Source organism: Pteropus alecto, unplaced genomic scaffold, assembly GCF_000325575.1.
Source record: "Pteropus alecto unplaced genomic scaffold, ASM32557v1 scaffold45, whole genome shotgun sequence".
Taxonomy (NCBI): Eukaryota; Metazoa; Chordata; class Mammalia; order Chiroptera; family Pteropodidae; genus Pteropus; species Pteropus alecto.
Genome location: NW_006442491.1, coordinates 6,549,410 through 6,576,770, shown reverse-complemented (window position 1 = coordinate 6,576,770; position 27,361 = coordinate 6,549,410).

The following is a 27,361-nucleotide window of genomic DNA, read 5'->3' as shown; positions in this document are numbered from 1 at the left end:
GAAGAAATGTTCTGCTGCCATAGCTTTAGCTATTTGTCAGGGCCAGAGGAATTATAGTCATGAAAGTGGTAATATTACGGAAGAAAGTGAATAGAAATGATGGCTCTGTTGTTTTCTTGCACTCATTTTTAAAATGTTCCTCAGAATGTGCCTCTAGACGAAAAGGAGTGAATACAAAAAAAATAAAACTTTAGAAATTTCTTTTAAACATCCCATGTTTCTGGCTACAGAAAATAGGACAGATTCTTCTGAGAGAACAGTGTCTAATGCATTTACTCATCACTTACTAATAAAATGGGACAGACAGACAGGCTTGCCGAGAAGCAGCCTCACATTGGCACCAAGTTGTAACTCCAGTGTGTTCTGTCATATATATCCAGAGAGAGTGTGATTTCAGATTCTAATCTGAGTACAATAGCCAAAAGAAGCTATATTAAAATGACAGACACGCTGACCCTGTTGAACTGTTTGTAGACAGTCAGAAATTAATGGCTTTAAAGTTTTGCATCTGCTCAGATGTTTTTAGATTTGTTAAAAATTACAAACGGTTTTGTCAACTTATTCTCTTGCGATTTAGATCTTAGATTGATATGCCAGCACTGCAGCATTATATTTTGGCTTGCCTATATAATACTAGAGAAATTCCCTTACTTTAAACTTGATTTGGTACCTGTACCTCCTGCTTTAAACAGGTAGATAGCTAAGGAGATGTAGTATAATGCTCAGAAATCAAATCTCCTTTTTTCTCACCCTATATACTCTAAAGTCACTTGAATTTAAATAAGGGATTTTTTCTCCGTAGTTATATATGGTGTTTTTTCTTTTTGTCAGCCATCATGTTTAGAACTTTAATGTATTATTCCATTTAAGCTTCACAATAACTAGGAAAGCTATTCGCAATGATCCAATCTACCGATGAGAAAAAAGAGACTTCTGGAAGTTAAGCTGGCATAAGGTCACGTGGCTGGGATTCAAACCCAGTTCTTTCTGACTTTAAATCTTTGATTCCACTCACTATGAGGCTATCTTCACACAGCGGAGACTGCCTCTTAGCAATCCTGTTGATAAAGACATAAAAGAATGAAAAGTCTGACCATTTTACCTTAAAATGTGTAGGTTAGTTGAATACAGAAACAGACAGACGAGAGTCCAAATGGTGCTGTTTTGTGCATGGATTTCTGGTCTGCTACAATAGTGACTCTGTAGGGCTAGTTACTGTTTGTGACTGTACTTTAGACCAGCGGGTGGATGGGGAATGGGAAACAGGAGTAACCCTCATTCTAAATCACCTCAAGGTTGTATACATCAGCCAGGCTACTAGGCACAAGCTGTTGTTTTTTGGGTTTTCCACAGGAAAGCCAGAGTTGAAATTCAGCTTATTCCTTCTGTGTGACTCTGAGAAAGTCACTTTAATTATTTCTAGATTCTGTTAGATGAAAACTAAATAAAATGAATGTAAAGTACCTAACCTAAAGAGACAAACAAACAGAAAGTTTTTAACAAATGGTAGATTTTGAAAATTCCGTTCATGTTTTCCATTATCTGTTTATTATTTTATTCCTATGGGTGAAAATATGTATTACTCTTTCTCTGATAATTTTCTCCCATATCCAGTTCCCCCAGTTACTACTGTAGTTCACTGCATTTCCTGTCTTTTCCCACATTTGAAAAACTCTGAAATTGTAATTCATTTTATAATTGGAGTAAAGGGAAACATGCCAGCTGCCCAGATGGCATCACCTGTGAGCATGCACATTGGGCCATGTGTTCCAGGTATCTGTTCCTCTGATTGTCAACACAGGTGAGCTATTTGCATTGGCAATACCATGTATGGTTGAAATTTAACTTAAATTGAGATCACTAACTATCACTAAATATATCTTAAGCAACATTGAAACAAAAAAGTATTGCGCATATACAAAGTGGTTTGCAGGTGCCTGGCAGTGCAATTAAAGGCAGTAGAAACAGCCAGGTTGTTGGAATAGATCAAAGAATTGCAAAACTGGAAGATATTGATGTATTTTAAGGAACAAACCAGCACTCAGGGACTCTGAATTCCGATAAGATACAGCATAATGGGTGTTAACATCTTATTAAGTGTCTAAGATCTTTGCCAAACTGATATACGCATGTCTTAATGCAAGAGAAAACTTTGTAATTTTTAAAGATTTTTGCCTAATAATTCTTACTTCTGAATTTAAAAATAAACCGGTATACCTCGATTTTTAGCACGTTCCCCGAAACATGCCTTTGCTACTCCTTTCTTTGGCTCCTGATCCTTCCTTCATCTTCACTGGGCAGCCAATGTGTAGGCTTCAGTGTTCCAATAAGACAGCTGTCCCTAAACTGCATCAAGGTCTACTCAAAAGGCAGGGGTACCTGTGCCATCAAAATATTTAAATGGAGGTCAGGATGGAGTAGCTTCTGAAGATAGAGTCTAAGAGATCATCCTTTGACCTGAGCAAATTTCCCACTTCTCCCTATGAAGAAAGGCAGAAATTTCTGGCACACTGTTGACCTAAGGCATAGAAGAAAAATTTAGAGAGACGATAGACTTCAGTAAAGGCAAAAGTCATTTTCAGGTTTCTAAGGGACAAGTTGGTGAGGCGGGAACTCCTAGTTTTTCAGGAAAAACCTAGAGTGGTCACAAAAGCTAAATGGAGTACAGCAAGCTCGCTAGAGTCCTTTTGATGCTTCAGAGTGAAATGGAGGATACTGTCAGCAGAATGGAGGGCCAGACTCCTGCAGGAAAGCACCAACAAAGATTTCCAGATGGTACCCAAGGGTCATCCATCAGAGAGCCAGTACTCAATGCAACCAGCTCAAGAGACCAGACCAGTGAAAGTTATCAGCAGAAGAGGTCAGCAAGGAAGTGATCACAGTCCAGCCACCATATCCACCACTGTGCAGAGCTTGCATCAAGCTGAGGAAATTGGCCACTCTTTCTCATTTGTACTCTGAGGCCTTTATGTGGACAAACAGACACTCTACCCATCCTTGCCACAACCAGGTGATACATGCATAAGCACTCTGGGAAATTAGAAATAGGACCCAGAGAAGAAGGCAAGGAAATGCCTATGAAAAACACAAGGAAGCCCTAAGATGGAAATTTCGAACTGCAGTATGGAAGTAAAATAATCTCTGGACTTAAATGAAACATTCCCAAGAAAGACTATTTTAAACCAGAAATGACTATGTTTTAAACCAGACATAACTGAAAATTTTAGTTACTAAAATGGAATAAAATAGGCATCAGCTCTAGGCAGACCATGGACCAAAGGGCAAAGCTGGTACCAGCTATGAGTTAAATAAAGGCAGCATCATTGACGTATACCTCTGGTGGCTGTAGTTTGTTTCCCACTGTTAACTCCCCGTTCTTTAGGACCAAGTAGAAATCAAAGAAGTCTCTTTACATTTGGGCTCAGACCTACTCTTGCACTTTTGCCTGGAGGCTCATTACTATTAACCTATAACCCATACTTCACCTTCAGCAAGCCCCTTGCTCTGACTACCTCCCCAGGCTGTGACTGCACTGGTTGCCTGCCACACCCTCGGATGCTGGTTCGATTTGTTTTTTGGCCCTGTGATTTGCCTGGCTCTAACTTTAATTCTATATCTGATTGACTCTCTTCTCTTGCCTCTACACAATCTTCTCTACTGTCCCTGAAGCTAGTAAAATTCCTCTTCCTCCTCTAGCTGGAAGCAATGGATTATATCACCAAGTATCCTCAAATTCTTTGCCTCCTACCATTTGCAGTGTTTCAATTTGATGGAGCTGCTCACATCACACGTGGTTACCTGAGTGGTGTACCCATATGGGCTTCAAGTTTCTAAATCCACTTCTTTCTGACTGCTGATTCCTTCCCTTTTGCTCAGACAGGGCATTTCAGATCACCAGTGCAAATTGTTAGTATCTGTGTCCCTAGCTGTGCTAGAATGATGATTTCTCCAGGGATATTTCTGGGTTCCAGGCTAATGTTCCATTCATTACTTCTCAAGACTCTTGTTTCTGTTTTGCAGGATAATACCTCCTGGGCTGTTTTTCATTTCGGGTTATCAGATTTTGTGTTTCTTATCTTGTCATTTTTCTATCAGCGTTTGTTGTATCTATTGTTTTCTACTAGCACGTGTTTAGGCTCAGTTGGGCTGATGAGGTTGTGAGAGAATCATAACTGAAACATTGTTTAATAGACCAGGGACAGAACAGACATGATTAGGCAAGACAGAGGAATGAAAATTACTAGATTTGGTCTGGAGCTTGGAAAGTTCAGTTTAACTCTTCTCAGGATAACCAAAGAGTAATGTATTAAAATTGTTCTAGGCAAATAAGGTTTATGAACTAGGTCCCATCACAATATTTGCCCTCAAAGCTGATCCAACAATGGCTAATAGATGAAAAGACTATGGTCACCTTATTTTTCAAAACAAAAGTAGTAGTTAAATTGAACTGATAAATATGAATATACTTATGGAGACAAGTGAACAGTTTTCAGACTGTTTAGGAACTGCAAGGTGTACAGATGCCATATATTTTTTAGCAAAAGAATTCCATCTTATTCATCATTCATACATCCCACAAAAAGGGAGTGTGAGGACTATGTGCCAGGCACTATAATGCGAACTGGAGTTACTGAGGAAGGAGACATGATGTGTGGTCTCTTATTAGGAAAGAGAATAGCTCATTTATTGCAAGATGTTTAGTGAAATGAAGGACATCTGTGCTGGTTGTGTTTTGTGATGATAAAGTCTAGGGAAGCTTTCCTAGAAGTGAAGGATAGAGACATGGGTTTCAGAAATAAAGGAAAAATGATGCAGGCATTAAAAAAAAAAAAGCAACAGTTATTGTCTCTGTGGGCGTGGGAGAGAGTATGAATAAAAAGTGAAACAGGAAAGGTAGGCAGGGACCAGATCAGGTGGGTCTTGTGTGTGTGTGTGTGTGTGTGTGTGTGTGTGTGTTTTAAAAGATTGTTTCTCTGATGTCTCTAGAGAGCCATCAATAATCTTAAGCAGGGAGGTTACCTGAATTAATCTTTATTCTAGAGGTTTGAGGCAGAGGTAGAAAGTCCAGTAGGAGGCCGATGTGGTGATTTGGGCAGAAGATGATGATGGACTGATTTAAAGCAGTGCTTCTGTGAAGGAAGGGATACTAAGAAGATATGGTGACTGCATACAGATGGGGTGTTAAAAAGAGCAGAGGGATTAGGAAAAGGCCTTGTTTCGTGGTTTGGTAACCTAGGTTAGTTGAATATACCATCCACTGAGTTAGGGAGGAATCAAAGAGCTTGGGATGGAAGAGAATGAGGTAGGATTTTTTGTTTTGTTGTGTTTTGTTTTTGTTTGTTTCTTTGTTTTCCTTATTGTGTTTCTGTTAAAGCTCAGGGCCTGATGACATCAAGGAAGAGATTATCACTTTGTATCTTGTGCTAGAAGGAGAACCACCCAGGCTAGATATTTAGGTCAGTTGAGTGAGAGAAGGGCCAAGGACATCTTGGTACTTAACCTGAATGGTACCTACCTCAGAGAGTAGTAAGATAAAATTAGATAATGCTATGTTAGATATGAAGAAGATACCTGCGTGATGTGCAACATCTTTTAGTTATTGACTTTAATTTGTTGAAGATGGAGGAAGGACTTAGTCTTCCTAGAGTCATATAAATCAATCATGTGATTTATTTCTGAATTTAGCTGTGGTGTCTAGAGACATTGCCAGAGAATCTGGAGAGGGCCTCTCCCTTTTATGAGATGTCCCTGGCATCACTAACCACAGGTGGACAAAAAGCTATTAAAGGTACCAACCTGCTTTTGATAACATCATCGTCTGTTTGATGATATTTTTAAATATCATCAAACAGGACAGACTGAGAAAAGTTAAGGTAGTATTATAAAAGTAGAAATAATGCCTGAAAATGTATTATAAAGTGACACATGAGTTTCAGAGTTCTGGGAATATAACGTTGAGGCCTGGGATGGATGCCATCAGTTTGACTTTTAGAGGTCACCTAATAAAAGGTGCCATGGACTCTTCTAAGAGAGTGTCATGGAAGCCATCTAGTCCAGACTGGGAACATTCTGGGTTACAAGTAGGCCATGTGGTACCCAGGATGCCAATGTGTTATTGCTGGTCTAGGAATCAAGGAAGATGTTTGGTTGAACTTTCAGACTGCTTTCACATTATTCAGTTTGGGGTAGAATATTTTAACTCATCGATTGCTTTTTGCTCTCATTGAGTCATTTTCACCTGTTCATTAGAAGTCTCTTCTCTGTTTCAAATTATGTTTTCCTACCCATTTGGAACAATCGAAGCATTGACTCTTGGCCTCAAATGAAGTAGGATTCCTAGGTTCAGATTTGCCATGATTCATGGACATCGGTGGGGGTTGTTTTAGCTTGAATGGCCTCAAGAAGCCTTAGAATTCACTAATTCGTTATTCAGGCCACGCAGATTGCAAGAATTAACTCTTTAACCTCTATATGTATTAAACACCATTTGAAAATATAAAAACTTTCTCTAAGCAGTTGGAAAATGGGTCATTGCGGAAAATATTTAAAATGAATATGTGATTAACTTTTTTCCAAATATAACATTGCAAATGGCAACTTAGAAAAAAATTGCAAAAGAATAATTTGTATCTGGAGAAGATGTCATAAAGGCAAGTTCTGGACCTTTCATATTTCTAATGTCCTTAATATTTGGCTCTAAAGTAATATTTTTGACTCAATACCTCCCACCCCCCCGCCGCATACACACACATCTCCAATATAGATAACTTCTGTCATCTAAGGAGATGGAGAACCTCAGGTTACTTAAGGGAAAGGATTGGGAAAATATTACCAAAGAGAATCACATACTCCACCAAGCCACTCGGATTATACTTTTAATGGATGGGATGTAGTTTAGGCTCTTCAAATCTGTATGGATACTGAAGACTTTAATTATGTTTTGTAGATGGTTCCCCCAAGAACTTTACAACATTTTAAGATAGATTTGTCCAAAACCAGAATAAAAATAGGTTTAGATTTGGAAGGTAAAAATAGACATGCAAGAATTGTGCTTGGGTTTGTGCAGTAAGAAGGACTGTGTTTATGGTTTTGACTTTGTTTGTGGTTCCACAGAGGAGACTTAAGTCAAAGATTCAAGTGCAAGTAGTTTCCTTGGGCAGCAAAAGAAAGGGAGTGAGGAAGTGGTACAGGGAGGGGTAGCATGTAATAAAAGATGCCTTATCAAGCCTTCTACAACTGTGGGAAATGGACACCTCAGAGAGTAGAAGGATAAAATTAGATAATACTGTTAGGTATGAAGAAGACACCTGTGCAATGTGCAACATCTTTTAGTTATTGTTAGTATTAATATTAATTTGTTGAAGATGGAGAAAGGACTTAGTCTTCCTAGAATCACAGAATTTAGATGTGGTGTCTAGAGCCATTGCCAGAGAATCTGGAGAGGGGCTCCCCCTTTTATTTGATGTCCCCAGCATCACCAACCACAGGTGGACAACCCAGGGACAAAGGAGCTCAGTTATTTATACACCATTCCCATCAGCCATTGTTTGAGGGCTGCTTGTGGGAGCACTTACTCCCCCACGACATGTTTATGACTCAGTGGCCTCCAATAGCAAGTGAGAGTCCTCGGCCAATGTAGCAGGTGCTGGTAGTTGTGATTGAAGTGAGTCTGCATTGAAGTGGGAAGGTCAAGAAGATATAGACTTGGCATCACTAGTGTCTGCTTTAAATAAAGCAGTCATTTTATTCTGAAAATTCATACGAATATGCTCATTAGTGCTTTGAATTTGGCTAATGATACGTAACTTCATTCTTTTGATGAAATCATTCAAAATATGATGATGTGATCATTGAAAAACAAGCATTCTCCAAATAAGTATGAGGAGGTGTTCTGCTTGTAGAGCAATCTCTTAAACAAGGAATTTTTGTTGTTTGTTTTTATAAAATAGTGATGGCCATTGGTTAATTCTGAAGCGATATTTTATTTCAATTTTGGTGTCAAATTCCAGCACATAATAAATTTTAGGATTATAAGCAATCCAAGGACCAAAAAGTGAAATTGATCATATAACAGTAAGAAGAGAACTCTCCGTGTGAGTGTGTGTGTGTGTGTGTGTGTGTGTGTGTGTGTGTGTGTGTGTGTGTTGAGAGGAGAACCATATGAGAGACCAGGAAGAACTCTGCATCCATTCTAGATCCTTACCATATTTTAATGTAACTTTCACCTGTGTGGAAGCAAAATCGTTCTGAATTATTTGTAATAACTGAAATGCAATCAAATATCAAGTATATACAAAATTCCAGATTGCTACCATTAAATTTCCTATGTCATAGGTATATGTAACTGTGATAAAACACATTTGCCAAGCATGTCCAACATCTCTGTTGACTGTAATGACTGCATCTAAATTGCTCATCAAGTATTCGGTGTTTGCTGAGTGAATATATTAATAATTGGAACTTGTTTTCTGAGACCCAGGCCACTATTAGCGAGCAGGTAGGAAATGACTAAAAGATTCGTAAAGTAGGGGGTGGGGGATGAGGAACTGAGAACTATGAATTAATTTATTTTTGGAGGTGTAGATACCTTTATATGAGCTAGGCCATATGCTGGAAGCTAGATACACAGATATAGAGAAGATAGAGGCTCTGCTATCAGCAAGCTTCTGGACTCGTAAAGTCATAATCTCAGGAATCTTGCTTAACTCAATTTAGTAAGTAATATGTCTAACATCTATCTAATTATCTATTTATCTGTCTATATCTAGATAAATATGTAGGTAGAGATATACACACAGTATGTGATATTCAGTAATACTATGTGGAACTTATGTCAAAGAATGTAAATCCCTAGATTTAGTGGGAACCTATTGTTACCAATCTTTTTAGGCATGATATTTTATGGAAAATAAAGCTCTGCTATATATATTGACTATATGTGGACCAGGGTCGGCAAGCTAAGGCCCATAGGCCAAATCAGACTCACCACCTATGTTTATAAGTACACTGTTATTGGAATACAGCTAACTGTATTGGAATACAATTGTATAGTCTGCAGCTGCTTTTCAATGAATAATAGAAACAATGTTGAGTTGTTGCAGTGAAGACCAAATGCCCCAAAACCTGAAATATTTTCTCTCTGGCTCTTTACCGAGAAAGATTGCCAATCCCTGGTATAGAATTTTATTATATAATACACTTTTATTTTAAGCATTGGGCACCAACAGTCATTTTCCCCAAACATAACAGATACATAAAATGTAACCCTATGGAGCCCAGGCTTCTACAGATCATGAGTCAGTTATTTCTTACAAATCATTGTTCTAAGTAATCTCTAATATGTATCCTCCTTTATAAAACCTCCTTTGATATGATTCTTTCTCTTTCAGTTTGTGATTTTTCATTTTATTCCCTTTTCTTCTCTCTCTTTAATCATTTGGGATGCCATATCAGCAGTAGCTGAGTCTACGAAATAGACCTTTCATACATTGGCTTACATTATTTTGTCCAAAGCCAAAAAGGAGGAAGGAATGAAAATGATAAACTTTTATTTTTTTTTCTAAAGAGAAACATACAGTGCAGAGAGGACCACGAAATGATTATGGAACAAGCACGTTAAGAAGCCCCATAGCTGAAGGATGTGCAAGTGGACACAGAACTTATGGACTGCGGAGGCCACTGGAATGCTCCATAGTGTTCAGGCAGCTCCTACATAAAGGTGTTTAGTTCTAGGGTATTACAAAAAAGATGAAGATGGCTATGGAAAGATCAGTGGCAATGAGTAATAGTAAAGGAAACTGAGTTAATTTTTCTTAAAAAAAAAAAAGAAAGGAAATAGCTTGGTATAATTTTTCTACCATCTATATCCATTATGATATTTAAAAAGTAAATACTTGCTGATTGATTAAATCATATATTGAGAATGGCTTGGTGAGAAGTATCTTGGTCACAAATGACAGAAACACAAGAACTAGCTAAAGCTAAAATGCACCTTTACAGCTAAAGGAATCCTTGGAGGGGTTGAGCAACCAAGCCTTGGAAATTCAAGGAATGGGTCTCAGGAATGACTGGAACAGGCTCCAGAATTCTGTCTGGATTCAGATCTTATATAGGAACTTTCTTCTCTCTCCTTCCAGTTTTGCCTTTCTCCCCACAGTATTAAGCATGACACCTGATAACTTGTGAAATTTATATCAGATATCCTCAGCCACTGGAAAAAGGCTGATCTCAAGCTCCTTTTATGATCTTAGGGAAGAGAAAATCTTGGGGAAAAGATTTATTGGCCCAACTTGGGTCAAGCACCTACTCTTGGAACAGTCACCTTGGACTAGTGAGTGATGGCGATAATATTGTGCCCCTGCATTAACTGTATAGATGGAAGAAGGAACATTTAATTGTAAAGGGGAAATTGGCAGATAATTTTAAGTGACCACTGAATTATTTCTTTATCTCCACTTGGAAAAATTCGTGAAAAATAGCTCAGTCTGCAATATGAAGGATTTAGGTTGGAGAGAAATAAGATTATTCTGACATTAGAGCTTATTATACACTGGGATTTGTTACTGAAAGAAGCAGTAAAATATCTTTTCTTAGAGGTTTATAAAAATAGATGTGATTTCTCATCAGTTGAGATGCAAATCACTTTCAAAATGGATTAGATACACAAAAATTTTGTTTGATGTGCAAACTTTTAACAAGATCTTGCCTTTTTTTCTAAGAAATTTTGCTCACTTCTAGCCTTTTGGTACAATTAAACAAATATTTATTAAATGCCCACTAGGTGCAAGACATTAAGCTAGAGTTAAAGGTTTTGCATTGTGTTTGGGAGGTTCAGAAAATTACAAATGACTGTAATTTGTAGTTGTTTAAGGCATTTGTCACAAAGGAGGTTCAGATTCATTGCTATGGAGTTCATTGCTACGAGGGAGAGTCCTGGAAGTGATGGAAAGGGGAGGGAGAGTAAGAGGAAAGAGCTAATAGAAAATATTAGGAAAGGAAGCTACGGTCATCTACAGAAGGCCTTAAATGCTGAGTTTAAAATTTTGTTTTAGGCAGATTAGCATGGTAACACTGTGAGATATATGATGTCAAGGAGAAGGGCAAAGTGTGGGAGATGAGTTTGAAGATCATTGTAGAGGCCTGTATGAGAAATCCTGAATAACTTAACTGGATGATGGTAGCAGACATGGAAAGAAGAATAATAGTGGGAGAAAAATTGTAGAGAAAAATCTGCAGGGCTCACTGATTAACAAGGTTTGTATATTTTGTACTTTCATTGTACCAAACAATTTTTTTTTTTAATTTTGTAGGTCTTAATGACATAATTAGTTTAAAATATTTTCCAGGTATATTTTGAAAGTGCATATCTATTAATATACTAAACATTTAATAGGAAATGGCATTCATAATTTTTGTAGTTCCTTAAGATAGTAAACTTTTACATCAGTATTTAAGCCTTATAGCAACCAGATAAATAGGTTAGTTTTAATCCTTACTTGGAATATGAGCAAACTGAGATTTAGAGCGGTTGAGTTTCTAGCCTGAAGCCACCCTGCTGGTACTCTGCTGAGAGGGACTTTGAACCTAGGATGTCTGGATCAACACCAACATTCTCAACCACAAGCATGTTGTCTCCATTGCAGTGTGGAGGCGAAAAGATGAGGATGAGAAAACGAGGAGATTTCAACCCTGGTGCACTGGAAGGTGTTCCAGTCATATATTAGTGCCTAATAAACCATTCAAGATTTAGTAGTTTAAAACAACAATCGTTTTACTGTAGCTCACAATTTTGTTCATCAGGAACTTGGACAGGCTTGGCTGGATAAATCTTCCATTAGACAAGACATTGACAGAGGACACTCTGGTATTCAGCTGACAGATGGGCTGGTCTAGAGGAAGCAAGATATCTTCGCTCACATGTATGGTACCTTGACAAGGTTGACTGAAGTCTGGGCTCAGCTGGACTGTTGAATAGCCCTCTACGTGGCCTCTCCAGCAAGGAGGTCACAGGCAGTCAGTGGATTGCTTTTGCCTGTTTTGGTACTTTATGTAAATATATTCATGTAGTATATAAGCTTTTGTGTTTGGCTTCTTCAGGTTCAACATTGTGTTTGTGAATTTCATCCATTTTGTTACATGTACTTGAGTTCATTCTTTCTCAGTGCAGTATAGTGTCACTTTATGTGCTATGCTACAATGTAATTGCCCATTCTACTATTAATGGACATTTGGATATTTTCCAGTTGGAGCTATAATGAATAGTGCCAGTATGAATAAACTTGTATATGTCTTTGTGTGAAATATATCCACATGTCTGTTGAATACATAAACCTAGTAATAGAATTGCTGGATCACAGGGTATGCTTATGTCAGCATTAACAGTTTTCCATACTGTTTGTACAAATTTACACTCTTGCTAGCACCGCATGAGAATTTCAGTTGCTCCACATCAACTGGTAGTATCAGGTCTTTTTAATTCTAGTTCTTTTGAAAGGATTGCTTTGATGTAGACTGACTTATCTATTCTCTCTCACTCCATCATTCTCTACTTACCTAACTCTTTAGGCTTTCCTGACAGATTATGGGAAATTCCTATCTGATTATTCCATTTAAGTCTCTTCTTATTCCACAGGAATATATGGAATTGTGTGCTCTCTCTCTCTCTCTCTCTCTCTCTCTCTCTCTCTCTCTCTCTCTCTCTCCTCTAATGAAACTATGAGAGAAATAATTCAAATTGACCTTAAACTGAAATGATCTCATCTGACATCTTATTGGTGGTCTGTCTACATCTTAAAGCCAAATAACATTCACTCTCTTTTGCTGATCTGTTCCTGTATAGGACCAATAATCTCAACATCCATTACAATGCAATTAAATGTTTAAAAATACTTCCAGGTGAAAACTTTTGAATTCTGGATATTTTTAAGATCTTCAAATTTAGTTCAGTCGCATCCAATATGTTTTTTTCTAAATAAGAGACAAGAATAAATTTGGATTTGGCTCTCAGGAATTCAAAGAGAAAATTATTTGTACCTGTGGATATAGATGTAGTGAAAGATATCTTCTTGAATTAAAAATGCAAAAGAGCCATATCTACACATGACCCTGCTCGGATGAGTGCTTCGAAGTGATTTTGTAATGTGGAAATGGTCAAACTACTTTCCTTTTGTAAAATTTCTCACTCCTGCCCTTTTATTGTCCTTTTTTTTTTTTATTCTCTTTCCAGAATCGTGGTAAAGCTAGACAATAAGGAACTTGCTTAGTGAAGGAGCTAGCTTATAGTGATGATGATGATGATGATGATGAAGATGATGATTATAGAGGGGATAATAATATCTACCCCTTTAAGATATGTTTGAGTATAAAATTAATTAGGTTATCCTTTGAATGGTACCTTCAAGAAAGTTTTGACATATAGTGATTCTGAGAGCAGAGATTTAAAGGAAGCCAGGCAAGAGAGGAAAAATGAAGTAGGCAAATGATATAGCAAAACACAAGACAAGACTTCCCTGCTGTCTTTGTATGCTTTTCCTGGAAGCTGGTGGTTTAACTTTGCTTGGACTTTCTGCAAAACAGTTCTGCATCCAAACTTGAACGACTTTGGGTATGTTGAAAACAAATAGCCCTGACCCAAACAGTCCCTTTAATAGACATGTTATACCTTATGGTAGTTTTGTGACCTTCTCATCTCTAAAACTAGATTATAAAATCCTCAAGGGCAGACACGTCTCTAATATGTCTCTGTATTCTGCCTTGTACTTATCCCAGAGTGGGGAAATGTCATGTTATCCTGCTGATTAAGTCCATTAAGGATTCAGGTTGCATAACTCTCCTGATGGGAAATGGAGAATAAATTCTGCAAGTGAGTTTAATGTTCACGAAAAGCATCAACAGCAAATGTAGATGCCCTTTGGCCATGCACGAAATGCAAGGGAGAGAGTAGTCTTTTTCCAACTCTTTGTGAATTACTCTCAACTAAGTTCTCACTTCAGGGGCAGGATGCAATGTGGTTGTTCTCTTATAGATTCTTTTGTAGTCTTGGTTTGAAACCACCAACTGAGTTGGAGGATACAAACTGGGGCAGGGGGTTTAAAGAGGGGACACAAAATAGTCATTTCCAACAGAATGTTAAGTATTTTGGGGGTGAGCTTCATCTGTGGAACACAGAGGCATTTGCTCAACAGATCATTGTGGATATGACTTCAAATTCCACGTAAAAGAATATTTATAAGATGATTTGTCTTTCGATGTATGTAACTAAAAATTGATTTATTGAGTAAAACTGTGTTTAAGGCCAAGCTCCAATTCACTGTTTAAAGTCTCAAACTAACCAAATGTGAGGGACATGCTATGTGAAGGCATTTCTATCCACATACAGGAGGGAAGAATTTACATACTGCCAAGTGCTTGCAGAGGGATGTTGCAAGCCATTTCATCTCCCTAAATACATTTTTAAGAGACTTCAGAAAAAAAAAAAAAAAGCCTATCTCCATGTTCTACTGAACTAATAAATATGAAGTATCTGTTCAACTATTGAAACTAGGACTAGAATATAATGTCATTGATTATTCCTTTAATGAGTTAAGGCAGATTTGTTATCAATGATTATTTAGTCATATTTTTTCAGCTAGGAAAAGTAATTTATAATCTAAACTCATCCTTTCGATCCTGCTTTAAATCCCAGAGATAGATTCTAAGAGTCATCACAAGGGAATAGAGAAGAACATTGTCTAGAGCCTGGGGGTGGGGCCTTTGGTAGGGGTTGGGTTTGTTGGAACTCTTAACTTCCTCTACCTTGCACAGTCTTGCTTGTGTCTCCTTCATTTGGAGTATAATTGGAGAGGCAAGACTTACTCATGGAAATATTCTTTTAACCCTTTTGACACAAAACACCAAGAGGGGCTGGAAAATGGCTCCAAGCTACTGGTTCCCAAACATTACTACATATTGGCACCACCTGGAGATCTTTTAAAAATACTAATGTCCACCTTTTACCTCATAGACATTTTGGTTTCATTGATTTGGAGGATGATCTGGAAATGGGTATTTTTAAAAATCTGGCCTATTCTGAGGATTCCAAGAGGCAAGTGTTTTTAAAAAGTCAAATGAAAATTAAATAGTGTAACAGTCATTTTGTTTTCAACAAATATTTTCTGAGTACGTACTCTATGTACAGCCATATGCTTTGCTCTGATAATACAAACAGAAATAAGAAAAAAGTATCCATGGCACTGAGGAGCTCACAGTTTAGCAGTGATTTGGATGAATAAATGTAATGCAATTACAACTCAATCGAATACAAAACATAATACAAGTGTAATATGTACAAAATAAGAAATTGGTCCAAAGCAAGAAACATACAAAAAGAGAGAGAGAAAGAGAGAGGGAGAGGGAGAGTGAGAAAGAGACTAGTGAACATTTCACAGAGAAATTTTCAATATAAAGTAACAAATAATTGGTATTTTGAAACTTTAAGGGCAAAGGGAAGCATGCAGAGCAAGGGTTGTAGGAAAGAACCCAGTTAAGAAGAGTTTTCTACACTGCTGTAATAACTTGAGTTTTCATGGGTGTAACCAGCATCTATGAATGTGGACTGTTTTAGTAATGGTCCAGCATAAATCCGCACAATTATTTGTCTCTCCTTCCTTCTTTTTCTTCCTTTCTTCCTCCCTCCCTCCCTTCCTTTCTTTTCCTTCCTTCTTCCTTTCCTTCCTTCCTTCCTTCCTTCCTTCCTTCCTTCCTTCCTTCCTTCCTTTCTTCCCTCCTTCTTTTTTCTTCCTCTTCTATCTTTCTACTTTCCCTCTTCTTGCAGCGAAAGTATCATATTCTCTCTGTCTTTCTAACTCTCCCTCCTTATTCTCTTTCTGCCTCTCTCTCTCTCTTCCTTTCTTCCTCCCTCCCTCCCTCCCTCTCTCCCTCCCTTTTTTTCCTTTCTTCCTTCCTTCTTTCCTTTTCCTCTTCATTCCTTCCTTTTTTCCTTCCACTGATTTTTCCATATTCATACTTACCTACTTACTTAGAGAGGCCCCTACAACGTTACTTCTTATTGTTTAAATGAATTACAGGTTTCAAAGACAGAAGTGATTTAACCACTAACTTTACTTTCAATTTACTCTGTGATTTCTAACTTACATATCACTGATAACTTTGTGGATATTGCATTTATACAATTTATTTTTCTTCTCCCATTTGAAGAAGTATCAATGTGTTGAAATAAAGGTGATTAGTTTCTTTGATTTCAAAGTTATATTGAAAGGGACAAAATTATGAGATGACAACGACTACAAAAGTCACTATGTAGCTCACTTCACTGTGGTCTTAAATTTCCAAAACGGTCTTAAGGTAAATATCATAAGTAAGAAAACAGCTATGTTCCAGTGGAAATGTAAATAATGATTCCAGATGAGCGTGAATCTCCCTGTGGGTCTTCATTAGTGTGACAAGTGGGAAATAGCAAGTTTATTCCCAGAAGTGGAAAATTTCTTACATGATGCCAAAGTGTAACCTTGATCTTTGATTTGGCTTTTATCTTAAGGGGAAATATTAACAGACAACAAGTATTTTGATTAATTCATCTAGTGAGGTAGAGCTGTTTTATCCATGACAAGTCTCATTAGTCATTGTAGCAGCATTTCTTGAATTTTCTTTGGATTACTTCACACATATTTACCATTCCTCTGTCATGATCTAGTTATTACCAGGGCTACATTGCTATTAATAGTCAACATGTTATTTTAAAATTTAACTAGCTAATATTAACAGCCTATAATTTTCTGGGTTTACACTAAATCTATTACCATAATTAAGTTAATAGTATTTCAAATGATTGTTTATTTCTTATTACTTTGTATAGCAAAATACAAAATTAGATGTTTGTCTACATACAAATGGTTTAGGAGTATTTACACTATAAATGATTTTGCATGACTCTTTGCAAGAAAGAGTTTAACTTCTTGAGCATGTTTGATGAGTCAGTATTCAATGATATTGCTCCTATTTACTAAACTCAGAGGATTCACTTCATCTCATGCGTCTTAGTTTCTCTGTACCATGAACATATATTATTTATCTTTTGCCAACTTAATAGCTATTACATTTTTTTCTTCTCTGCTTGCTTATTACCAATGGATTGTTTTTTAGACCAGTCAAGGAGCAGAGAGAACAAAGGATCAACAGACACATAGAATGTCATTCATGCATTTCCTGGTTCCTTGAACACTTAGAGAAGAAGATAAAAATAGCAGTTGAAATTACTTGTGATTCCACTTATCTGTAATCTCCCATTTGACATAATGTAGTATTGATGTGGACAAACGGAGATTCATAGAGTGTGAGTCCATATGCCTAACATAAAGAACAGATCTAAGAGTTGATTTCCTGTGTGAACTGTGATTTGAGCACCAAACAATATATTTAACCAGAAAGTATTTATATATTATTCATAAAACTTCTTTAGTCTGAACCCCTGTGTTCAATTCAATTCTGAAAGTGACTCTGTACTCAGGGCTGGTAAACTCTGTTATTCGAATTAGGATGTTAACCCAGAAAGGTTGAGCATCTGATCCCATGGGGTTCAATTAGTGTCGAACAAAGAAAATCTCTGTATATTGTTACAGTCTGCAGTATCAGAAACCCAAATCAGTTACCTTATGGGGGTTAAAATTGCTATAAACTCTGTACCAAATTGTCCCCACAGCTGTGATAATGCTACCAAGGATATGCTCTATTGATGGTAGAGATGGTGGATAGAGGTAACATGATGTATATTGTCAATTAGCACTCAGCATCCATTTCCACCTTTTTCTATGTGATTTATTGTGTCACTAAGACTTGAGAGTTAAAAAACAGCTTTTCAGACTACTTTTAAGCTACGATTCTGGATGCAAAATGTGTTCTGCCAATTAGATACACTTGAATGAAATCTGAAAACAACTGAGGTAGAAGCCAACTTCTTGCTGCTGTTTCTGCTGTTGAAGATGGATGCAGAAATGAGTGCTTTGAGATAGTTGTGGCTGTCAGACTTGGCCTGATAAGCGTTTGGAAGCAGTCATGGGAACAACAGCAAAAGCTTTAGCAGCTACAGTTTTGTGTCTCTGTCTCCTAATACCTTCTAGGTTTTTTGCAAGAAACTAATCTCCTGCACGGAATACCATTGCACTCGAAATACTAGGTTTCTATTGCCTACAATCAAACTTGACTGATAAAAAAAACGGTAATAACAACTACAGAAACCAAAAGAGTTACAATTTATTGAGCACCTACTAAATGCAAGGCAAATGGAGTCTCATGAGATTGGGTAACTTGTACAGGGTCACAAAGCCAGGTAATGGCAGAGCCAGTATTTGAATTTGGGTTCCTTTGTATGCAAAGCTATTATGCAAAGGGCAGAAATTTTAATATATCTCTTTCTATTAAAAATTTGGGAAATCTTCAAGGGCAGGAGCAATTTACAAAAATACAAGATTTATAATGCCATTGACTTAAAAGAACATGAGACCACATGATTGGTGAATCAGATAAGATTCGGCACCCTTGATGACTTGTTGGAATAGCTGTATCACTGAAGCAACCCCACATCAGCCAACACCACTGTAGCCACACCTGGGATACATAAATATAGAGTAGGAGCAACTCTTTAGCCCATTTCATTCATCCATTCTTTTTTTTGTATTCCTCATCACAACACTGAAGGGAAAATTATTGCCTTGATAGGTTGGTTTTCATGTTTCAGATCCCCTTGATGTTATTTATGTGTTTTTCAGAAAGTTTTTTTTTTTTTTTTGTATTTCTAAGTCTTTCAGTGGCTGAAGTAGATTCTGGAAAGACAGTGCATCTTTGGCTGGGTTTTTCAGCATTTGCGGCCTAATTGAAAACAAAAGACAAGACAGGAAGAGGGCGATAGGGCAGGAAGTGTGCTACTCTTCCCTTTGCCAACAGAGGATCTGGAGGGCAGTTGCCAGGGCTGAGAGCACTGCCCTTTTCAGAAGTGAGAGTGTGATCAGCTTGTGGGAAGGCCCAACATGGGGATCATAGGATGTAGAGATAAAAGGACTAAAGATGTTTTGCCTGGACTCTGGGGGCCAAACAGAAGGGAATGAGTTGTCACATGGATGAGGCAGAAGGCCAGTACTGAAACTAACACAGAAGTAACAGAGAGGTAAAAGGGGTTTCTAGGAAGAACTGCCTGGAATGAATGGGGCTGCTCCAGGAAGCAGCTCCACCAGTGGAGTCCTGTGCAAGGTGTGCTGGCTGTTAAACACAGGTGCTGCAGGTGGATGCAGCTCCACAGACTGTGAGGATGCCTTCCTTACTTGGGAGTGTAAAGTGTGCTTCCCAGGTAGGGGCTGCTTGTTTCCTTTCTAACTCATGACCCGGAGGCAACCAGTTTAGATTTAAAGGCTAGCTGTGCCATTTACTTGCTATATTATTTTACTTCTGTACTTCAGTTTTTCCACCTGTAAAATGAAAGAAAAAATAGTGTCTACTTCCTAGGGGAAAGTATGAAATAAAAAAATTTAATTCAGGTAAAGTAGATTAATCTACTTATTCTTATTGGCTACATCGTGATCGACATTGCAGCTCCCCAACAGTTCAGTGGGAGGAAGTGCCCTCGGCCTCTCACTCTAAAGTCTTCAGAACCAAGGAAACCTAGGAACCTGGCAACAAACTATCAGCACCATTTGGCCTGGCCAATGGGTTGTCTCAGACTGGCTTTCCCAGTCCTTGAGACAGAGTCTAAATTCATCTCAAAATGGTCAAGCAGCTGATGTACTTCTGCAAATAGGGACATAATGTATGTTCACAGCATTGGTGAACATTAAAGAAAGGAATGGGGAGCATGGGCCAAGGTCAGATTAGGGGTCGGTACCTTCCTGTCTCCTTCATACCTACAGGATGAGAAAAAGATTGGGGAGCTAAAGTTCTGGGGATTCTTTACCTCAATATCAGTCAGAAGTCTCATTCATTATTTTTAAAGTTCTAAACAAGAAAATTATTATTGCTTATCTTTCTGCCTTTGCCTAATAAGTAACTGAAGTTTACATAAAGTCTCGGCTTACTTTGGCTATTTTCCTGTTGGATTTATTATGTTCTAATGTAGTTAAAGACCATGCTGTGGGTTATACTGTTTAGTGACAGGAAAGTAATGGGGAGGCTCAATTGTTTTTTATAGGTTTGAACCCCTTGGGTTAAAGCACACGCTCTGTCCAAGCACCCTTGGAATGAGCTGCACATTCTTTCACACCACCTGGCTACAAGACAAACATGAAGAATCTGGCTCCGGCAGAAAAACTCCTTGGTATCAGGGAAATGGAGCTGCATTCCACATAGAAATACGGCAGCTTCAGGCTCCGTTACTTTCTTCCCTCCTGCCAACGCTCTGTGTGTTTTCGTTCTTTCCAAGAGAGGGAGAAATAAAAATATCTTAACAGAAATAGAAGCCAATTTTTGTTTCCCCTAACAGGGTGCACCACTCACTCAAGCGTACCAAATATAAGAGTACTTGGAGTGGAAAAGAAATGACTGCTTTTTAAAAGCTAAAAATATTAGCAGAAGGTGAAAGTCATAGGGCCTAATTCCTATCTGCATCAGAAAAGAATTCCAGGTCATTAGACAAGGCCAGCAATCATCATGGAGGGGGGCACTGTGGTTCAGGGCTGAGGGCACTGGACCTTCTTTGTCTTGGGTATTGACTTGCTGAGGGGTCTCCAGGAACTTAATTAAGTTCCTAGATTCCCCTTTTGACAAATCCAGATTACTAACAATAACCACCATGGCCCAGTGCTATTGAATTCATATGATAGTAGAATACTACAAAATCAGAATTCTATTTAAGAGCTGGTAATTATATGGGAGAGAATAGCATGCTGACTGGGGCAGAGAGGCCAGGTGGTTAACTTTTCATGGTTCAAGAGTTAGTAAAGAGCATATGAATTACGGGCCAGTGAGGACATTTTAATGATTATTTAGAAATTCCCAACTCCAGCAAAGACCAGGTTTAAATACTCTCAAGTCAGCAGGGTATGAGCAGACAGCTGGTTGACAATCTCAGTGATTTGGGTGTGTCATTTTTTTCCTCTAAAAGACCCCAGATAAATGCTTTCTGGAAGGCAGCACTGGAAGACATTTGGGATTTAAGAGAGACATAAATGTGGAGGTTCAGGGCTTGTCTCTGGCTGCCTTATAGATGAATTCTGGGCACAGTGACAGGAACACTGATATAAAGGAGCCCTTTCTGAGAAAGCTCAACTTCAAAGGAAACCTCCCACAGAAGAGGGGCTGATGTGGTACTGAATGAATAATAAAAAATACAATAAAGACCAAATCTGATAGGGATTTGAAATGTATGCAAGGAAAGTATTTCGGAGGAAAATGAGAGAGTGGGGAAGGTTGGGACAGATTGAAGAACTCATAACCAGAGCAGCTCACAACTTTTATCACTTAATCCTAGAAAATTTCAAGGCTCTGTGAGAAGATAGTTAGATGAAAGCACATCAGTATCTTTTCTCTGAAATCTGAAGCCACTTGTGTCTTGTGACTGCCCAGTGTTCCCACTTTCTACTCTCCCTAGTCCCCACCCCCGTGTAGGAAACTTCTGACCTTGAGGAGCCATCTGCAAAGATGCTGCAACGATGCTCCACTCACTCAGAGCCAGGCACAGATCTGAGTCATCACAGGTATATACTCCTCAGTAATGGCAGACCTGCCATTAGGTTTGGGGGTCTCTGTCCAGCCCATGCTCCCCTTCTCTGACAGTACTCCCAGGAGGTAGTGCCCCTTCAGCCATGTTTGTTCAGTGGAACCTCAAGGCTCCTCTCCACCAGCAGCAGCCTGTTAGAGAGATAGATAGTAAAAGGGAAGAGAGAGAGGGGGCAGGAAGAGAGATGGTGACAGGGTGGGGCATAAAAGAGAGGAGTAAATAATGAGGGAGAGAGAAACAGAGCTAGAGTGAGACAGTTACAGATGCAATAAGAGACGGAAATAGTGAGTGAGACAGTGACGGGGAGATAAAAAGAAGACGGGGTGGTGAGAGAGAGACAGATAATGTTGCAGATAATGAGAAAGATGAAGAGAGAGACAGAGACAGTGAAATGTGCATAGAAACATTGTGACAGAGTTGAGGAGAGGTTGGAAGGTGGCCAAGCGGGATGCTTCGATGACTTCTCTGCTCTTGGGGGATGGTTGGCAGTGTCTCCAGCCCTGTGTGCTACAGCAAAACCAGAGGCCCCCAGCACCTTTGTTCTACCAGCCATTACACAAGGTACCAGGCAACACTCCCATGAAGAGAACATAGCCGAGCGACCTTTCTAGTTTTCTTGCCCCCTCACTCTTGCTTACAGCCTTCCTCCATCCTAAGCATGTATCGAAGGGACCCTTGAAGGACAGATGTTATATTGTACTCAGAACTACCCTTCCCATCCAATTTTTTTCATGAGGCTCCAGAGCCTCCATTCTGTCCCCCTAGAAAGCCTCTTTCCCAGGAGGCTTCCAAGTCTCACATGTAAACAGGGCTGTCTTGCTGGGCCTGCAGCCATGTGGAGTGAGATAAGCGGGGGCCCCTGCTCCCTAGAAGACAAACCCACAGCCTATCCACAGGTGGACTTGTTGGAAGTTTTCTTTTTAAGTTCACTTAAGCCTCACATTTCAGACTTGCTTCATTTCCTTCAGTCCAATGGGCAAGATGACCTGATAGCTGTGCACATTACTACTTTACAAATAAGCAATCCAGCCAGAGCAGTTATATTGAAAATAAAAGAATTTATTAGAGAGGCTAATTGTGGGGGCTTGCAGAGGGTCTTTCCTCATTTCATTAAAAGTACTATTACTCCACTTAAAACTCACGCTCCTTTGATCACTTTGCCTACTCTCTCCTCATTCTTACTTTTTCTCATTCTTTCTTTTCTTCTATTCAGTTTCTTTTCTTCTATTCAGTAAGAGCAGACCTCTGCTCTTACATCTCAGTACTTTGGGACTTAGTGTTGTTTTGGGTCAGACTAGAGCAGAATATGTTGGCATTAAAAGAATAGATGCAGCAAAGTCAGCTGAGAATGAATTGTGGATTAATGGAAGGAATATGAAGAACTGGAGAGAGATCCATGTCTCTGTGGAAATTCATGCCTTGCCAAATTTCTGGAGATTCCATGATCTTCACAGACTTGTGTGTCTTTTGTCATGATTTAGAAAGTCAAGCTCTGTTTCCCTCTATGGAATCTGATATATAATGCAACAAGGGCTCCATTATCGATGGAGAGGATGTACAAACAAGAAGATAGATTATGGAGTGTGCGTTTGGGTTTTGACAGACAAAACTCTCAACACTTCTTTGCTGTTTGGAATTAATTTCAGTGAATACATTATTAGTCTGGATGGAAGAAAAATATATAACATTTAAGTTTTATTATATTCCAAAGATTTCTTTTGTCTCTTTGCCAATAATAGCCCTAGCCATTGTCAAATGAAAATTTCTTCCATGTATTCTGTCCTCACTAAAATACTTCAAAAAAATCATTGTGAGTCATAAAACAGTAGGACTCACATTAATGTACACACACACACACACACACACACACACACACACATACACACAGACATTTCAAAATCTCCCCATTTCTAAATGGCCTGAGGGTAGCTTTGCTGCAGCAGTGCCTTTTGGGTTAAGAAGCCTTAAGATTCTAGAGACAATTTTGGAAAACTTATTTTTTTTCTTGTCTGCTCAGTATTTGTAGGGAGACAGTAAAGAAGAGCATAAAGAAAGGCAAGGTCTCCCAAGCTTACAAAAGATTCCATATCTGGTGACCATGTGAGCCACAAAATAATAGAAGTTTTCAAATCAGTGCAGCTCATTTCTAAATAGCAGAGGTGACCGTGGCAATAGTCTAGCATTCTGTCTTCATTTATATTAGAAAGGAGAGATAGTATCATGGAAAAACAATCTATACAGGAATCCTTGAACAAACAATTACAAGCATCATAAAGCAAGCAGATCTGGAATCGATCCCAGCAACTCTTTCTTATTCTCATTCTTCTTAACTTTTCCTATTAGATGTGTGTAGATTCAACCTTCTGTCAGTGTTCTTAATGGTACAGTATCAGTTTCCCCAGGTAAAGAATATCTGTGCCCCTTCAAAGCAAAATATCACATCATTAAGTTGTTTTTCTCGCTGATTTGTAGTTAGACTAAAATAAAGAGGGAAAAGAGGAGGTAATTATGTACCTATGTAACTGTCTCTCTCTCTTCTTCTTCTTTTTCTTTTTCTTCTTCTTCCTCTCTCTCTCTCTCTCTCACACCCACACACACACTTTCTCACACACACATGCACACACACTCTCTCTCTTTCACACACACACACTACACACACCCCCACAACAAACAAACAAAACAAAATAAAAATACAAGTGATTCTCTCTGTGCCAGAATGTTTCTTCCCAGAGCAACTACTGGGCTCTGTAATATTGTAAGATCTCCAACCTATTCTTTCTCTGTGCGTGCTTGCGTGCGTGCGTGCGTGTGTGTGTGTGTGTGTGTGTGTGTACTCTGTTGTCTCCACTTTCCTCTCTGAATCAATGTATCCTTTCCCATTCTCACACATATATGACATTCGTTTGGGTTCATAGTACAAGACATCCTTTGCATTTCAACTCATTGCCTCAGACATCCGGCAGCAGCTGGAGCTTGAGAGATAAGGGACTGCTTCATTAGCTCCAGCCACACATGGACCTATACAAACTCGTAATACCTTGACACCAATTGGACATTTTGTTGAGATATTTATCCACTTAGCTTTAAATGTAGAAGAAGGTTCTCAACACTGTAAGAAATAAGTATAGTAACATGCGGCAGTGCTTAATTGCACTCATCATGGATTTTGGGGTGACTTGGATTTTAGTGTTTACTCTCATGATGTATATTTATGGACACCTCTTCTACCAGTTTTTCAGAGTTCTATATGATTTGTCCTGTGCCTACCTCAATCTCATCTCCTACCTTCAACCTTGTTCTTGAGTCTGTGGCCAGAAAGGCTTCTTTTGATCCAATACAAGATGTCTTCCTGCTTCAGTGCCCTCCAACTTACACTTGTCTCTACCTGCATTGTGCTTCCTCCAAAATCTATATCTGATTCTCTTCTTATTCCGATGTATTTGAAATGTCGTTTTCTCAAAAAGACCATCTTTAATCACTGTAAAGCACCCTCTCTCATTCCACTACTTTCTACCCTAAAATTCCATTAATTTTCTTCCATGACTTATTTCATTGCATGTTTATCATATATATGTCTCTTCCCTGGAATGTGATCTCTTAATGGAGCTGACCTTACAGTCTTATTGACCATTGCGTATTCAATTCTGAGGAGAAGGTTTGGAACAGAATATGTATGATAAATATTTAATGAATGAATGATTTTATGAATATATTAAAGCAGACTATGTGCTAGCTCCTTACCTGGCTTAGCCTGTTAAATCACTGCAAAAATCTTATTAGATAAACACCATTTCTATATTTGCTGTAGTTGGAACTTAGGTTTGGTTGCATGTGACAGAAAATCTCAATAGCAGTGACCTCAAGGATTTTTTGTTTCTCTCATGTAAAAGATTTTCAGAATTATTACGGTGGTTCTAGTTGTCATCTGCTCTACCATTTTCATGTTCAACATGACTGCTAGGGGTCCAGCCATCACTTCCGTTTCTAGGCAAGTTGATGAGAGAAGAAATAAAAAAAAAATGAATGCTTTAGTTTCTTTAAGAAGTTTCATAATAGTTCCCACAATATTTTGTATTAAGTCTCATTGGTCAGAATATAGACACATACTATACCTACTTGTAAGACAAGCTGACAAAAGTAATCTTAGAGCAACATGTGCTTTTCTACAACAAATATGGAATTCTGTTTCTGAGGAGGAAAGAAACTAGCCCTTTGTACTGCATCCCCATTAACTCTAACAGAGAGAAAGTAAATCTCACAAAGTCACACAGCTAATAGATTACAGAGCTGAGATACAGACCAGGAAACTCAGGTCTAACATCATTATATTCTCTCCAAAAGCATCTAAATCTCTCCCACACACCCAGTAATATAATTGTTCTACAAATTCTTCTCAGGTGACCCTTGGTAGATTGTAAAGCTAAGGTTCAAGTCTAATTTATTTTGCATATTCCCAGAATCCAGGGAGGATCCTATTAATTGTCAGATAGACATTGTATGGTGCCTGCATTCACCCTACACCTTCTCATTTCACTCAATAGCCCCTCTCCTTCCCTTTTCTTACATAAATACTCCCTAATCTTAATACTACAAATGATAATAATAGTTTCTATTGAGACTTTATTTTATTCATTACTCTACTGAATGTTTTATTTTTATAAGAATTAGTTCATTCAATTCTCACAATTGATCCCATGTCAGACTGGGTAATCAGTCTTAGAGAGGTTAAGTAATTTTTCCAAGTACACCCAGAATTTGACTCCAAAGTTCATCCTTATAATAAGCTTTCTCCACTTCAAGAACCACTTTGCCTTTGATGCTTTTATGTCTACTTTCTCCAACATAATCATGTTTAAAAGAATATCTTGATGACTCAAAATAAGTGATTGTCTTTGAGCTGGAGGGAAGTTTGTTCTTTCTTTCTTTCTTTATTTATTTATTTAAAGTAAATTTTGCTTTTCTTATCTTATTTCCTGTGCCTGAGGCTTGACAAACTATATTTGTCTGCTGGTCTAGCCACAGACCCAATTTCTCTGTCTTGGGATGTTTTAGTCCTGTCCGTGTAAGAAAGGCAAGAGGGAGGCTGACATTCAGTCAGGAAAGACACTGAATTTCTTCTGGGAATGCTATACCAGATTCTCTTCTTGGCTCCAAGTGGGACTTTAAATCCCTTAGGATGGAAATTGCTCACCAGAGATTTGACTTTGACCATCTGTGTATCTTACCTGAACCATCCAGCAGGTGCTACACTAGAATGGTGGACAGTTGCCTCCTACTTGTGTGAACTTACAGACAGTGACTGAGCCAGGAGGGTCACCATGTCATTATAGATTCTTAAACCCCTCATTCATTGCAGAGATGAATGTGGAATTTTCCTTTTGTTTATCTGTTCCAGAAACTATCTAGATACTGTGTCAGGATAATGTAGTCTACCATGTTTTTTCTCCAATTATCTGAACATTCCCCAGAATTCTAGGGTGGTGAGATATAGGTCGAAGGTGGCCTGAAGAAATGTATTAAGGAGTTAACTAATCATTTTCTCTGAAAACTCGGAAAAGCTCACTGCCTCATCCTGCATAAGAATACTTTACTCTTGAGATTTTTAAAACAGAAAACAAGAAAAATCTGGCAGAGGAAAGACAAATATTATGGATACTCTTTTAA